Source organism: Zingiber officinale, chromosome 10A, assembly GCF_018446385.1.
Source record: "Zingiber officinale cultivar Zhangliang chromosome 10A, Zo_v1.1, whole genome shotgun sequence".
NCBI lineage: Eukaryota > Viridiplantae > Streptophyta > Magnoliopsida > Zingiberales > Zingiberaceae > Zingiber > Zingiber officinale.
Window position 1 is genome coordinate 71,118,372 of NC_056004.1, and position 16,587 is coordinate 71,134,958.

Genomic DNA, 16,587 nt, shown 5'->3' on the forward strand with positions numbered 1-16,587 from the left:
ATGGTTGAATTCATAGCATACGAAAGCCCTAAAACCGAAACCTATGGACCATGGTTTCCAGTTCATAAGTTGTGAAAACCCTAATTTGTTTTGTATTGCCATTTTCTATCAAGGGAAATCAAGAAGTCATGGTAGCAAATTACTACATGAACATACATTACCCAAGTCTATTCACATATGCATGTAACATTTCTATAGAACACAAATTCCTAACATACTGGTAAAACAAACTTGTCCGTAATCAACATGGTGGAGTTTACCATACCTAAACATCATTATATGAACTGAATATTGCATAAAATAGTTTAGAACATGCCTTTGATTCCTTGATACCGAACTTCCTCTTCTTCTCCTCCCCTTAGGCCTTGGACAGGCGGGGCTCAAGGCTAGGGTGACCGAAATTCTAGCTTTCTCCTTCAAACTCCTCCCTTCTCCCTCTCTCCCAAATAAATAGATAAATAAATATATGGGTTGCACCAAGTCTAAACCCAATATTTGAATGATTCAACAACAAATATTAGATCATGTAAATTTTTATATACATACTCTGATTACATGTACCTTAAACAAATTTTATTCATAATTAGGATATGTATAAAATTTATACATATTTAGAATTGAATGCTTAATCACTAAATGTTTATATAAATTTTATACACCTTCGAATTTAGGGAGTTATATAAAGTTTCTACACCTATTGAGTGATTCAATAATAATTATTAAATTATATAAATTTTATACACATTCAGAATTTATTCTAAAAATTCTTAAACGTAGGTGCCTTGAGATTTAAATCACATAATCCATAATCATTAATAAACCTACATTATTTAATTTAGACGTTGTAACTTACTCTAATCATGCATGGAGTTAGCAAGGATTGGTTTCGGACACTACACAAACTGTAAGACAAGTTTCTCTATCTCTAAAAAAGTTTCAGAAAGGACACCACTAGTAGACGGACACCTCCCGTACTTAGGCCTTGGACGTACTGACCCTTGGTGATTGGGAATCAAGAAAATCCTGCATGTGTTCTATCTTTCTTACTATTTATTTATTATTTCATTGCAAATACTAATCTGATAAAACAAACAATGAAAAAGATAAAAGTAAAGAATCGATAATCACCCCCCTCTATCGACTCACACTAATCCTAAACTATGATCCGTTGGAGGGTCACTCAAGTAAAGCTACTATATTTCTTCCCTCTTGGTCAACTACTAGGGGTGGAGAAATTTCTTACTATGCATAAGACAACAAGGATTACAATGAGGCCTTTGAATAGTGGGAGATGCTCTAACGAGACCTAACCAATCTTATTTTTGTTATCCTTCAAACCTCCAATGAACCCTACTTTTATAGTCTTTAAACTTTGAACACTCTTGTTATCTACCGCTCATTAGTTGATTGCTTGGTCACCATTAGTTGATTAGTTTTCATGATTTGATCTTTTTGTTAGGACTGGTGTGATCTAGAGGGGCTGGAGCTGAATAGTTTCTTTCACTTCAAAACTATTGCGCAATGGAAAATTTGAAGCAAAGTCAACAAAACAAAACATAACACTCACACACTTGATTTTACTTGGTTCGCCACTTCCCAAGGTGGTTATATCCAAGGCCTAGTCCTGCAACTACCAGCACTAGCATTCTACTTCTTGGATATCTTCCAGAGGTATAGAAGTCTCTTACAACCTGAAATAGAAATACAAGATATAAAAGCAAATACAATGAAGGTAAACTACTTTGCACAAATCTTGATTTTGATCGCTATTGATTTTTTTTAGAATATCTCTTGTTGGTCAGAAAATGCAACAAAACTTCGTCCTCAAATCCCCAAGAATCGATGACTTTAAATCTCCTCAAAATCCTCTTTTATTGAGTTGTTGTCAGGTTGATTTCTACCTATCAGTCGACTGACAACATCCATCAATTGACTACCTCATCGAATTCGACTGTTGTACCTATAGAATGACTCTTTTTAACTCAGCTTACCACCATCAATCTATTGCTAAACCTCATTAATCAACTGGTAGACAACTAGTCAAGTTTTTAGTTGATTTCTAAACCTTCTATCACTACTATAGTGTCAATAGTTGATTGCTACCTCAACAATTGATTTCACAACATTCTATTTGCTTTTGTAGTGCTAGCAGTTAATTTCCAGAACTCATAAATCTATTGGTACGAAAAAGCAAGCAATTAAGATATTGGTTTCTATTAATATATCAAATTCTTGATTTAATAAATTTTATGTTAATCTCCAATGTGTCAACTCACTTTGAAACATTTTAATTTTTTTAGATATATGATTTTATCAAGTCATATTTTATTGATTGTTTTATAATTAAATGGTACTTGATTGTAGCTTGGTTTATAAATTTTAAGTTTTTTTATTTCTTTTGGACTTGTAACCCAAGTCTAAACTTTGAGATTTAGATAAATATAAAGATCTTTTCTAATATATCAATTTTATTTTATAAAATATATTTTTAAAAAAATTTCTATGACATATTTTTTGAGTTTAAAATCTAATCTTTAGAATTTTGAACCTTCAAAAATTTATCTTTCAAATTTATAATTTATGAAAACTGATTTTTTTTTTTGAATTTTGAATCCAAATTTTTCTGATTTTTAAATTTCAAACTTCAAATTTCCATATTTCTAAAAGCTGAAACTTGTTTTTTTTGAATATTTAAAATTAAAAATTTATTTTAAGTATTCAAATTATTATTTTAAAATTTTGAAAACATTTTTTCTGAATTTTAAAAATTCTAATTTTTGGAAGTTGAAAATTTATTTTCTTTAAAATTTTAATTATTATTTTTAAAATTTTAAATTTAATTGTTAATTTCTTTGATTTTGAAATTTTCTTTTTTGAAATTTTAAATTATATATATATATATATCATCTTTGATTATATTTGAGTAATTTAAATTTGGATTCATCAATTCAAAATTTGGTTGAATAAATAAATTTGAATGATTCAATTTAAGATTATTTTAATTTACTAAATTCAAATTTTATTAAATAAATTTGAATTAGTCAATTGAATATTATCTTGATTAATTGAATTTTTAATTAAATTTGAATTAATTATTTTATATTTCAGATTAATCTATTAATTAGTCTAGCAATGTTTTGGTTGATCCAGCTAAGGTTTATATCGAATTAATCTAAGTCTTGATCAATTCGAACAAAGTCGAGATTAAATTAATTATGTTTTATCTTATTATTTGAATTATTCAAAATAATTTTATCCTTTTAAATTAATTTCAAATTAATTTATTTTTTATTAAATAATTTATTTTTGTTAACTAAATTTGAATTAGGTGAATTGTTAGAATAAATTAAGATAGAGTTATCATGTATATCCAATTTACAAACAACATTTGAACTAGATGCGTTTAACTCACGCATATCACTATAATATTCAAATATAGGATTTTCTTGAAATGTAAAACTACTAACATGAAGCGCTCCTCCCAATCCTTGCAACTTCTTTGAGGGCATTGTTCTTGAAGTGTCTTATCTGATTACACTTGAAGCACATCACGTATTGCTTCTCTGGATCCTTAACATTAGTTTCTCCTTTGCTACTGATTGTGTTAGTCGATTCTTATCAATAAGACACTTATTTTTATAATGTTCTCTCTTTCTACACTTAAAACAAATTTTATGTAATTTTAAATTTGAATTCAAAAACATACCTTTTGAATCTTGGTTAAGATTCTTTCCCTTGATCGTTGATGCTTTAAGTTTGAATTTAGGCTTTGACTTGAGTTCAACTTGATCTTCTAGTGTTGATGAATCTTCGTGAAGCTTGATCAGCTGATTCCAAAGCTGGTGGACATTTTCATACTTTCCTAATATTTGCACAATTTTATTAGGTATATTATTTAAAATTAAATGACTTACTTTTTGATTTGCTTCTGAGTTAGCTGATGGTCCCTTCAGTATTGTCTAGCTATCAAAGTCACCACTTAGTACAAAATTCTCCATTTATGACCTCCAATTTTAGAAATATTTTGTCTCATAAGGTGGTAGTTTGTAGATGCATCAACCAAGCTTTCCTTTGTACTCAATATTCTTTTGGCACCTTTTTATTAAACAAATAAAAGAAAATAACATTAAAAAATTTATACCTCTAATCTACTCGTCAAGCAGTTAGTCAAGTGAAGAGCTTCCGGCTCTGATACAAATTTGTAAGATCTTGTTTGATTATAGAGAGTGAGTAAACATCATAATTATCTTTTCATCATTCGTTTTCTTTTCTACCAGAGTTGTTAGTAGTAGCGAAATAATAAAAATAACTTAAACAAAAGACAAGTAAAGAGCATGAGACAAAAAAACCATACTTGGTTCACACACCCCAGGGTGCTACGTCCAGGGTATACACTCAACGTGAGTCCTATAATATTTTTCTCCTTTTTGGACTATTTCCGAAGGTGAACCTCTTACAAACTTCATAAGGCAATCACAAATAAAAGATAAGTAGTTAAAGCATAATAGAAAACAAGCAAACAAATTCATGTTTCCTATCTAGTAGTCCTGAGTGCGACGGTGGTCGTCTTCGTTCTTCTTGGATAACACCGGTAGAACATGGTGTAATTTTTGAGTAAGAGAATAAAGATCTTGATTACAGGTGTTGTCTAAAGAGGTTACCTTGACTCCTCTTTTATACAGTTCAATCAACACTTCTCTAGTGGATTGGATCTCCCTCCGTTTGACTGTATTAGTCTCGGGAGCACAACATTTGACCTAGAGTTTTAATGAATGACAAAGGTTATAGTTAGATTAGTTGTGATCTAACAAGTTGTGTCAAGTGTCCAGTGCCAATTACTTGAAAAGTTTTAAAGTTTTAGTTGGGAGCCATATAGTGAGTAAGTCCTAGTTGAACTGTAACGATCCAATTTTCCACATTAGGAGTTTTAAACGTTCTTAAAAATATTTAGAAATGCTATAGAAATATTCTAGAGTTTTTTAGAAATTTTTAGAGTATTTTTACATAATTTTTGGAGTTCGTTTGGTATTTTTTACCAAGAGGAAGAAGTAAAAAATAATAATAACAATAATATATACTGAAGCCGGGTTTTGAACTCAAGACCACGGAGCCGAACCCGAGTCTTAACAAACTTAGCCCAACCATCTGGTCTACGAATGTTTTGTTAATCATATATGGAGCGATATATATTTAAGTAGTAGTTACGAACAGTAAAATAAATTGGAAATAAAAGTGCGCGGCTGAGGAATCGAAGCCGAGATCTCTGACTTGGTTAAAACGTGACTAACCAAGTGTGCTGCGGGCGGTTTTGTTTAAGAATAGATAGTAAAATTATTTAAGGTATAGTTGATAACAGAAATAACCCTAAGTTATAAAAAGGGATAAGTTAAGAGACAAATTAATTTTCTCCCGAAACCCTTTCTCTCCTCTCTCGCGACGGCGTTGCGGGCGAAAACGCAGAAGTCGCAGCTAGGGCTTCTCCGACGACCGGCCAACGGGGACTTCTCCGCGAGCTCTTCTCGGATTCGAGCTCCTGTCGTCAAGAAGGAACAGTAGGCACGAGGAAGAGGGCAAGTTTGCGAGATCCTCCGCAAACCCTAGAAGCGTTGGAAGCCTTTTCTTCGGCTGTAAGTCCAAGAAACCCGAGGTAAGTTGCTCACTCACCTGCGGTAAGAGTAGTTCCGAGATTTTCTGCTTTGTTGCTGTGAATTTGAGGTTTCAGATCTTAGTGTTCATGAATTCCGAAGCATGCTGCGGTGTTGATTTTTGTAGCTTGCTTCTAGAGATTTTAAATTCGGTTGTTGATTCTTTCTTGGTTTTGTTTGCAGCCGTGAGCCCTAAAGAAAGAAGAGAAGGATTGATTGAGTTTAAGCATGAAGAACAGGAGAATGTGGAAGAGGTTAGATAAGGTTTTAATATTTCCCTCTTAGAATGAAAAGGATTTAGAAGAATGCTATGTTTGTAATACCTCAGAATTTAATTTCCTGGCAGTTGTGTGGGAAATTTTTATACCAGTAGTTTCATGAAGAACAGCTATGTTGTAGGTTCTGTTGCGGCCTTGCTTTGGTATAGCGGTTTTGATTTCTATAGAATAGATTTGAGAAGTTTTGAATCTGAATTATGTTCCTTGCATGGCTTCCACTGGATTGTTGATTCGAGTTAGTTTCAATAGTTAGGTGTGGGTTGAGTTAGTTCTGATGTAGCAAGCTTAAGAAGATTTGATTGCGCCTTTGTAGTTCTGTTATAGCATGCTTAAAGAAGGTCTGATTGCTCCTTAGTGTCCTGTTGTAGCATACTTAAGGAGGAATTCGATTGTTTCTGTGTAGTCCCATTGTAGCAAGCTTAAGGAAGATCTGATTACTCCTTTGTAGTTCTGTTAAAGTGTGTCGCCATGAAATCTATTTCAGAACAGTTTTGTTTTGTAAAGCTTTGATTGTTAGGGATTTTTAGAATAGCCCCAAGATTTTGTTGTTTCCTTTGCAACTCTATTGAAGCATGGTTAAAAGATTACAGTTATCTTATAAAAGTTTAGCTGTGAATAAGTTTTATATGGGTATTGTTTTAGTTTCCAGCAAGCTTTAATTGGTTGTAGCCTTGCAAATCTTGGTTTGAGGTTTAGATCATTTGCTTACGTTAAATCTGAGCGTGAGGTTTAGATAATTTGCTTACATTGAATCTGAGCATGAGGTTTAGATAATTTGCTTACATTAAATCTGAGCATGAGGTTTAGATAAATTGCTTATGTTGAATCTGAGCTTGAGGTTTAGATATGCTACTTCCATTCAAGTATATGGATAACATCTGTGCTTGGCTGATTCTGGAATTTTAAATGGATTACGAGTTATAATATCTTTATTGAGTAAATTCCAGATAAGCTGTGTATTAGTCATATTATGGAAAGGAAGTCTGAGAGACGATGAAAATCTTTACTAGCCAGAATATGTTTCTTTTGTTAAGTTGCTTTACAGAATTTCTATTAAGCAAGTGCAGATTTTGTTTAGCTAGTATGCAGATTTCTGTTAAGCTATTATGCAGATTTTTATCAAGCTAGTATGCAGATTTCTGATAAGCAATCGTGCAGATTTTTGATAAGTATTGTATGTGCAGATTTCTTTTGTATTCTATGCATGATTATGTGTTACATAGTTAGTTTCATTCATAGATGCATAAGAAAGATAAAGAAAAGTATAAGAAAGATTAAGAAAAGAAAGAAAAGGCCGAGGCCTTAAGTAGATCCCAAAGTCAAGACTTTAGGGATTTTTGGCACCCAAAGTGCCTATTAAAATGCCAAGACATTTAAAGAAGAAGTAATTAAGATTATAAGTATTTTACTTTTAAGAAGAGGCTAGTACCCGACTTCCGAGGTTGTCGTTAAACAAATCCAGGTGTCCAATTCTGAGGTCTTGGCCCTGGTAGACCGAGGTTGCTCTTTTAGGATTGGTGGCTCGCTACCACAACCTATTAGGGAACGCGCATAAGATGGTACTATGCCTGGGCCCAAGAAGAAGTTGATTATTATTTTGAAGTATTATAAGTATAAGTTTTTGGACAAGTAAAATGAGTTTTACATAAACATAAAGTATTAAAGATTAAGTTAGAACAAATGAAATAAGATTCATATAGTTCTAAAAATCAGTAAGTTTAGTTCTTTATTCTACCATGTTTATCTAGTAGATGAGTAGTTTTCATGTTTACCTATTAGATGAGCAGTATGATTAACTATTAGAATTACATGAGTAGATTCCTCAACTTTTCTTTGCTAATAGTTTGACATGAGCAGTTATGTTTATGCTTTATTTCTTTTTAGAGCATATAGTTTCTAGTTCTTTTCGTATACATGCACATTCGTGATTTTGTGAGTTAGATAGCGCTTACTAAGCAAATTTTGCTTATAGACTACACTTCCTCTTACTGCAGATACAGGAAAGGAAAAGATATAGAAAGGAAGGCGACAAGGAGGTGTTCGAAGGATGTGTGATGCCAGGACTATGGAAGCCTTGGGACTAGGGAAGAAGTTTTAATTTTAGTTTCCGCATTTTAGTTATTGTAAACATTTGAGTTGTATTTTAAGTTCATGTCATTTGAGATTATTCTGTTTAGATTGCATGTAGGATGAGTTCAGTTTAGTAAGTAGATAATTGTGTGTTTGATACTTATTTACCTGCGTGGTTGATTGATATATGTTTCAGCCGCTTATGGCTGAGTATATATTGCATGTATTGTTGAATATGGTTACCGGTACAGGGGAGACTCTGCCGAAATTTTTCGGTAGGGTTTCCATGTGATTTTTAATAATACCGGTTAAGTAGAGTTAGTAGTTAAGTAACGGTCATCCTTAGAGAGTAGTAGTAGTAAGAAGGGTGGTCGTTACAGTTGGTATCAGAGCAGTTCCCATTCTCCAGCATCACACATCAGCACCATCCTTGTCGTCTTCAAGTAAGAAAGTATTTAATTTTCTTTTATGCTTTCTTTATTATTTGTAGTATAGAGTATCTGCTTATATGTGCTTAGGAAAGAAGAAAATTCATGTTTTAATTTTCTATGTTTTGATACATATGCTTAGAAAGAATAGAGACAATTTTAGTTTTGTTTCTCTTATATTCATATATACATAAGTATGTTTAGAAAGGATAGAGAAGATATCAGGTATTATTCTTGGCATAACTAGATCTTAAGATAGAGGACAAGACAGTGGGGAGTCAGAAGCCCCAGTTAAGTAATTAGAACTTGAAGGACAATGATAACAAGAAAGACCCAAGCAGGAAGACGTTTGGGTTGTTAGTTAGAGCCCTAGAGCCAATCATTTGATGATTGTATGGACTCATGTATATCATATTCTTGTATATTAATAAAGGCTTTTATTTGGTTATTATACTTATTTATATTAGTGCCAAATAGACTAAGTATAATAGCGTCCTTGAGTAGAAGGTTCATACCTATATCAATCGATTAGTTGAATCGATAGTGAGATGATATAGGGAACACTACTCTAAATCATTCCTAGTCGAGTATTAGCATTCAGGGACAATGTTAATACAATAAGACTAGCATGTAGGTCAGCTCGATGACTTGATCTCACAAGTCATGGATATAGAGATATTAAGCTGACACATGGGTATGCATTAGAGAATGTATACTGAATGACCTGCCATGAGAAAGTATCATGGATCGTTATATGAGTGTCATATACTTTCTCATGTGGCTATTAGTATGACTATTAGTCCTTAGACCTGAAAGTCACAATGGATCCCTACATAAGGAGTTATGTACTTTAGTTTCGTCAAACGTCACCCGTAACTGGGTGGACTATAAAGGCGATTACTGGGTATATAACGAATTATATAGAGGGATGTGAGTGATGTAGATGGGATCTATCCCTCCCATATGACGGGAGCGACATCGGTATTCTTGATAGAGTGAGACCACTAAGTGCATGGCCATGCCCAAATGAGTCAACATTAGATGTTGAGCTCATTTGATCGAGTGAGTCTACTTGGAGTTCAAGATTTAGATTGATTAGAGGATGACACGGTCTATGCCTCACATTGATCAATCTAGATGTCTAGGATAGAAGGACACTTGTCATTATTTTGTGAGTAGTCACAATTGGTAGTCACAAGGTGATGTCGGATCTTGACATTCTTGTAACTTGGGTAGTAATGATGTGTTGCTAGATACCGCTCATTACTTATGCTCCTAAATGGGTTTAGGGCATTGCCAACGTTACAAGAACCTATAGGGTCACACACTTAGGACAATTAGGTGGAGATTAGGTTCATTTGATGAACCAAGAGGATTAGATTCAATTGATGAATCAAATTGGATTAAGAGTAATCCTAATTGGGCTAACTTGAGTTCGACTCAAGTTGATTCATGTGTTAAATGAGTCTAATTTAGATTTTGACTCATTGAATCAATTCAATTTAATGAATTAGATTCATTATATTAAGTTGGCTCGAATCAAATGGTTGGATTAGATCCACCATAGTAGAGATTGAGTCAAGTTTGACTTGACTTGAGAAGGAAGACCAAAGGTCAATTTTGACTTGACCTTTTGCCACCTCATTGGTGAGTTGGCATTAGGTGGACCAATAATGATGTTCCACATCATCATGGGTGCCACCTCATGGAAGTTACAAAGCCACTCTCTTAATGGTTTCATATTAATTGCAATTAATGCAATTAATTGGTAATGGTTTCATATTAATTGCAATTAATGCAATTAATTGGTGTGATTTTGAAAGTGGCCGGCCACTTGGTTTTTGGATGAGAATTTGATTTTTCATTTATGTGGAGTAACTTCTTCTTCTTCTTCCTTGTGTTCTTCCTCTCAAGCTCTCCCTCTCCCTCTCCTCCTCCCTTGGCCGAACCACATAGGTGCTAGCACACCTTGGTTTTTGGTCATCTCCATCTAGTGTGTCCGTGTGGATACTTCTAGAGGACCGACGCTTGACGGTCTTGAGATCCGGCATCATTTGGACGAGCGGGAACGCGAAGGGCATCGCTACAAGGGTAAACATTCTTCTCGTAGATCTAAGTAGTAGATCAGTTTTTGAACTCGTACAAGAAATAGTTTTTCAAATTTTGTATACGAATCTTTGCACGGATCTACAGCTTTGGGTCCTTCGGGGTTTCCGCGACGCGAAAAAGCAGTTTTCGCGGCTCGAAGAACCCAACATGGGTAGTCTGTGAATATCCAGAGGTATTTTTAGAAGAGCTACCTGGACTATCTCCCAACAGAGAAGTAAAGTTTGAAATTGAGTTGTTTCCTGACACCAGCCTAATTTCAAAAGCTCTGTATTGAATTTCTCTAGCAGAGCTAAGAGAGTTACAAGAATAAATTCAGGAGCTACTTGACAAGGGTTTCATCCACCCTAGTCATTCACCCCGGGGAGCTCCAGAGTTATTCATTAAGGAGAAAGACAGATCTATGCGGATGTGCATAGATTTTAGAGCGCTGAGCAAAGTAACAGTTAAGGATAAGTACCCACTTTCCAGAATTATTCTAAGTTCGAAGACGAACTTTTTATAAGGTATGGGGGATTGTAACGACCCAATTTTCCCCATTAGGAGTTTCAAACGTTCTTAAAAATATTTAGAAATGCTATAGAAATATTCTAGAGATTTTTAGGAATTTTTAGAGTATTTTTACACAATTTTTGGAGTTCGTTTGGTATTTTTACCAAGAGGAAGAAGTAAAAAAAAAAAATAATATATCTTGAGGCCGGGTTTTGAACCCAAGATCACGGACCGGAACCCGAGTCTTAACGAACTCAGCCCAACCATCTGGTCTACGAATGTTTTGTTAATCATATATGGAGCGATATATATTTAAGTAGTAGTTAGGAACAGTAAAATAAATTGGAAATAAAAGTGCACGGCTGAGGAATCGAAGCCGAGATCTCTGACTTGGTTAAAACCTGGCTAACCAAGAGTGCTGCGGGCGGTTTAGTTTAAGAATAGATAGTAAAATTATTTAAGGTATAGTTGATAACAGAAATAACCCTAGGTTATAAAAAGGGATAAGTTAAGAGAGAAATTAATTTTCTCCCGAAACCCTTTCTCTCCTCTCTCCCGACGGCGTTGCGGACGAAAACGCAGAAGTCGCAGCTAGGGCTTCTCCGACGACCGACCAACGGGGACTTCTCCGCGAGCTCTTCTCGGATTCAAGCTCCTCTTGTCAAGAAGGAACAGTAGGCACGAGGAAGAGGGCAGGTTTGCGAGATCCTCCGCAAACCCTAGAAGCGTTGGAAGCCTTTTCTTCAGCTGTAAGTCCAAGAAACCCGAGGTAAGTTGCTCACTCACCTGCGGTAAGAGTAGTTCCGAGATTTTCTGCTTTGTTGCTGTGAATTTGAGGTTTCGGCTCTTAGTGTTCATGAATTCCGAAGCTTGCTGCGGTGTTGATTTTTGTAGCTTGCTTCTAGAGATTTTAAATTCTGTTGTTGATTCTTTCTTGGTTTTGTTTGCTGCCGTGAGCCCTAAAGAAAGAAGAGAAGGATTGATTGAGTTTAAGCATGAAGAACAAGAGAATGTGGAAGAGGTTAGATAAGGTTTTAATGTTTCCCTCTTAGACTACAAAGGATTTAGAAGAATGCTATGTTAGTAATACCTCAGAATTTAATTTCCTGGCAGTTGTGTGGGAAATTTTTATACCTGTAGTTTCATGAAGAACAACTATGTTGTAGGTTCTGTTGCGGCCTTGCTTTGGTATAGCGGTTTTGATTTCTATAGAATAGATTTGAGAAGTTTTGAATCTGAATTATGTTCCTTGCATGGCTTCCACTGGATTGTTGATTCGAGTTAGTTTCAATAGTTAGGAGTGGGTTGAGTTAGTTCTGATGTAGCAAGCTTAAGAAGATTTGATTGCTCCTTTGTAGTTTTGTTATAGCATGCTTAAAGAAGGTATGATTGCTCCTTAGTGTCCTGTTGTAGCATACTTAAGGAGGAATTCGATTGTTTCTGTGTAGTCCCATTGTAGCAAGCTTAAGGAAGATCTGATTACTCCTTTGTAGTTCTGTTAAAGTGTGTCGCCATGAAATCTATTTCAGAACAGTTTTGTTTTGTAAAGCTTTGATTGTTAGGGATTTTTAGAATAGCCCTAAGATTTTGTTGTTTCCTTTGCAACTCTATTGAAGCATGGTTAAAAGATTACGGTTATCTTATAAAAGTTTAGCTGTGAATAAGTTTTATATGGGTATTGTTTTAGTTTCCAGCATGCTTTAATTGGTTGTAGCCTTGCAAATCTTGGTTGAGGTTTAGATAATTTGCTTACGTTAAATCTGAGCATGAGGTTTAGATAATTTGCTTACATTGAATCTGAGCATGAGGTTTAGATAATTTGTTTACATTAAATCTGAGCATGAGGTTTAGATAAATTGCTTATGTTGAATCTGAGCTTGAGGTTTAGATATGCTACTTCCATTCAAGTATATGGATAACATCTGTGCTTGGCTGATTCTGGAATTTTAAATGGATTACGAGTTATAATATCTTTATTGAGTGAATTCCAGATAAGCTGTGTATTAGTCATATTATGGAAAGGAAGTCTGAGAGACGATGAAAATCTTTACTATCCAGAATATGTTTCTTTTGTTAAGTTGCTTTGCAGAATTTCTATTAAGCAAGTGCAGATTTTGTTAAGCTAGTATGCAGATTTCTGTTAAACTATTATGCAGATTTTTATCAAGCTAGTATGCAGATTTCTGATAAGCATTCGTGCAGATTTTTGATAAGTATTGTATGTGCAGATTTCTTTTGTATTCTATGCATGATTATTGTTACATTGTTAGTTTCATTCATAGATGCATAAGAAAGATAAAGAAAAGTATAATAAAGATAAAGAAAAGAAAGAAAAGGCTGAGGCCTTAAGTAGATCCCAAAGTCAAGACTTTAGGGATTTTTGGCACCCAAAGTGTCTATTAAAATGCCAAGGCATTTAAAGAAGAAGTAATTAAGATTATAAGTATTTTACTTTTAAGAAGAGGCTAGTACCCGACTTCCGAGGTTGTCGTTAAACAAATCCAGGTGTCCAATTCCGAGGTCTTGGCCCTGGTAGACCGAGGTCTGCTCTTTTAGGATTGGTGGCTCGCTACCCCAACCTATTAGGGAACGCGCATAAGATGGTACTATGTCTGGGCCCAAGAAGAAGTTGATTATTATTTTGAAGTATTATAAGTATAAGTTTTTGGACAAGTAAAATGAGTTTTACATAAACATAAAGTATTAAAGATTAAGTTAGAACAAATGAAATAAGATTCATATAGTTCTAAAAATCAGTAAGTTTAGTTCTTTATTCTACCATGTTTATCTAGTAGATGAGTAGTTTTCATGTTTACCTATTAGATGAGCAGCATGATTAACTATTAGAATTACATGAGTAGATTCCTCAGCTTTTCTTTGCTATTAGTTTGACATGAGAAGTTATGTTTATGCTTTATTTCTTTTTAGAGCATATAGTTTCTAGTTCTTTTCGTATACATGCACATTCGTGATTTTGTGAGTTAGATAGCGCTTACTAAGCAAATTTTGCTTATAGACTACACTTCCTCTTACTGCAGATACAGGAAAGGAAAAGATATAGAAAGGAAGGCGACAAGGAGGTGTTCGAAGGATGTGTGATGCCAGGACTATGGAAGCCTTGGGACTAGGAAAGAAGTTTTAATTTTAGTTTCCGCATTTTAGTTATTGTAAACATTTGAGTTGTATTTTAAGTTCATTTCATTTGAGATTATTCTGTTTAGATTGCATGTAGGATGAGTTCAGTTTAGTAAGTAGATAATTATGTGTTTGATACTTATTTAACTGCGTGGTTGATTGATATGTGTTTCAGCCGCTTGTGGCTGAGTATATATTGCATGTATTGTTGAATATGGTCACCGGTACAGGGGAGACTCTGCCGAAATTTTTCGGTAGGGTTTCCATGTGATTTTTAATTATACCGGTTAAGTAGAGTTAGTAGTTAAGTAACGGTCATTCTTAGAGAGTAGTAGTAGTAAGAAGGGTGGTCGTTACATGAACTAGGAAACTAAAAACCTGATTGGGTGTGAGACATGAACTAAGTCTTGGTTGGAACAATAAAAGAAAGTCCTATCTAGGTACTAGATGAATCAAGTCCAAGTGAAGTTAGTTAGGGGATGAATACTTGGCAGACAAAGTCTTAGTTTAGAGCTAGGTGAATCAAGTCCAAGTGAAGTTATCTGGGAGATAAAGGCTTTGCAAATAAAGTCCAAGATGGGTTCTATGTGAATCAAGTCCAAGTGGAGTCAACTGGGAATTAAAGCCTTGATAGACAAGTCCTAGTTGATAGTTAGGTGAATCAAGTTCAAGTGAAATCAGCTAGGATCTGTAGCTTCGCAACTCAATGAGTCAGATAGAGGTTGAACATCTAAACCCAATGTTAGTGTGAGTAACTTTACACTTTTTATCCTACTCATTATGTGTAACCACTGTAGGGAAGCAAGGTTTGATGATTCCAAGCTACTAGAGGGAGTCTGAGGTGACTGATTAGTGATAACTCTCGATGAAGGATTTTAGACGGTGCAGGAGACTATATGAGGTCCAGGCTATCATAGGATACAGGTGACCAGAACACCTTCTAAGTAAATAGGAGATGATGTTATTAGCATTCTGAGTGAGTTGGGTCAAGATTAGGATTGACCCCTCTCTAGGCGACTAGAAGGCTTCTAGGTGATTGGAGAGTTTCATTAACATCATCTAACATATAACAGTTGTAGCCACATCAACACCTATCCAGGCGATAGGGAAGGCTCCAGGCGACCAGAGGAGTAGTATATAAAGAGCTTCAAGACAGAGAGCTTGAAAATCACTCAATCACTTATCTATATAGAATTCACTCTTGTTCTCATGCTCTTTCTCCTTCTATGCTGCAACACGCTACAACTTGCATTTCATTTGTATTTGCCATATTTTTGTATTTATGTTTAACTTTTTTTATTCTTTTTATATAAGGTTTTTCTACCTCTAGATGCTTTCTGGAAATGGCAAATTAAAAATAAGAATCACATTTTTATAACTATTTTGTGTGTCTAAATTTCTTACATGATTACATAGCTTTGCTTTACCTAATTGAATTAGTCTACGTAATTTTTATTTTCAATGTGCTACATTGATTTATTAAATTATTTTTGTTATCTGATCATTAGATTCATAATGGTATTCACGCCCCTCTAGTATCGAGTTCAATCTTACAATTTAGTATCAGAGTGGGTGGAGTTGATAGTACGCTAGGAAAGCTTGGTTAGGTGCATGTCTAAGCTGGTTAAGGAGTACCCTATCTGGTGCATTTAGTCAAGTGGAACTAGAAGAAACTAACTCACCTCACTCTAAATCAATTAGACCAAGGGATTGTATTAAAGTTAATTTAGCGTTAGATTCTTAAGTTAGTTTTGTCTTAGGAAGTGGTCGTTGTTCCAATCAAGAAGACCTCTGTGTCTCGCCACTACCTAGAAGCTAATTTCAAAAACTCTTGCTCAATTAGCCCAAAGCAAAATATGAATCTAACATAAGGCTAACTGTGTACTTTTAGATGGAATAAATAATTAAATTGATTAATAATTCGAGCCTAGCCCAAACCCAAATCTAATTACAACCATACCAAACCCAAACCAAACCCATATACTGTCCTATATCTTAATAAAACTTGAACAAATTTTGTGTGATATATTATTATGGTACTAACCCAAGATTTTCAAGTGTCTTGGAAAAATATCTCTACAGGAAGGATTCAATAAAAACTAGCCTCCTCTCTTCAATTGCGATAATTTGGCTTATTGAAATGGGAGAAATGAATATTATCTCATGAATGATATTGAGAACTATCTTATAATAAAGATAGGCTTTGAACTACCTAGAAATCTTGATGACACCCCAATTAACTTCAAAAACTGGTCAATCAACAATAAAAGATAGGCTCAAGCCAAAGCTAGAGTCACAATTACATTGCAATGCAAGCTAACTCAGGAACAACTGAGTAAAATAGGTTCACGAAGGTTTAGCTAACTCATGAACTGCTAAGAAAGACTTGATACTAAGTCAACTCCAAAGCATCTAAATAAAAAATAGGCATGT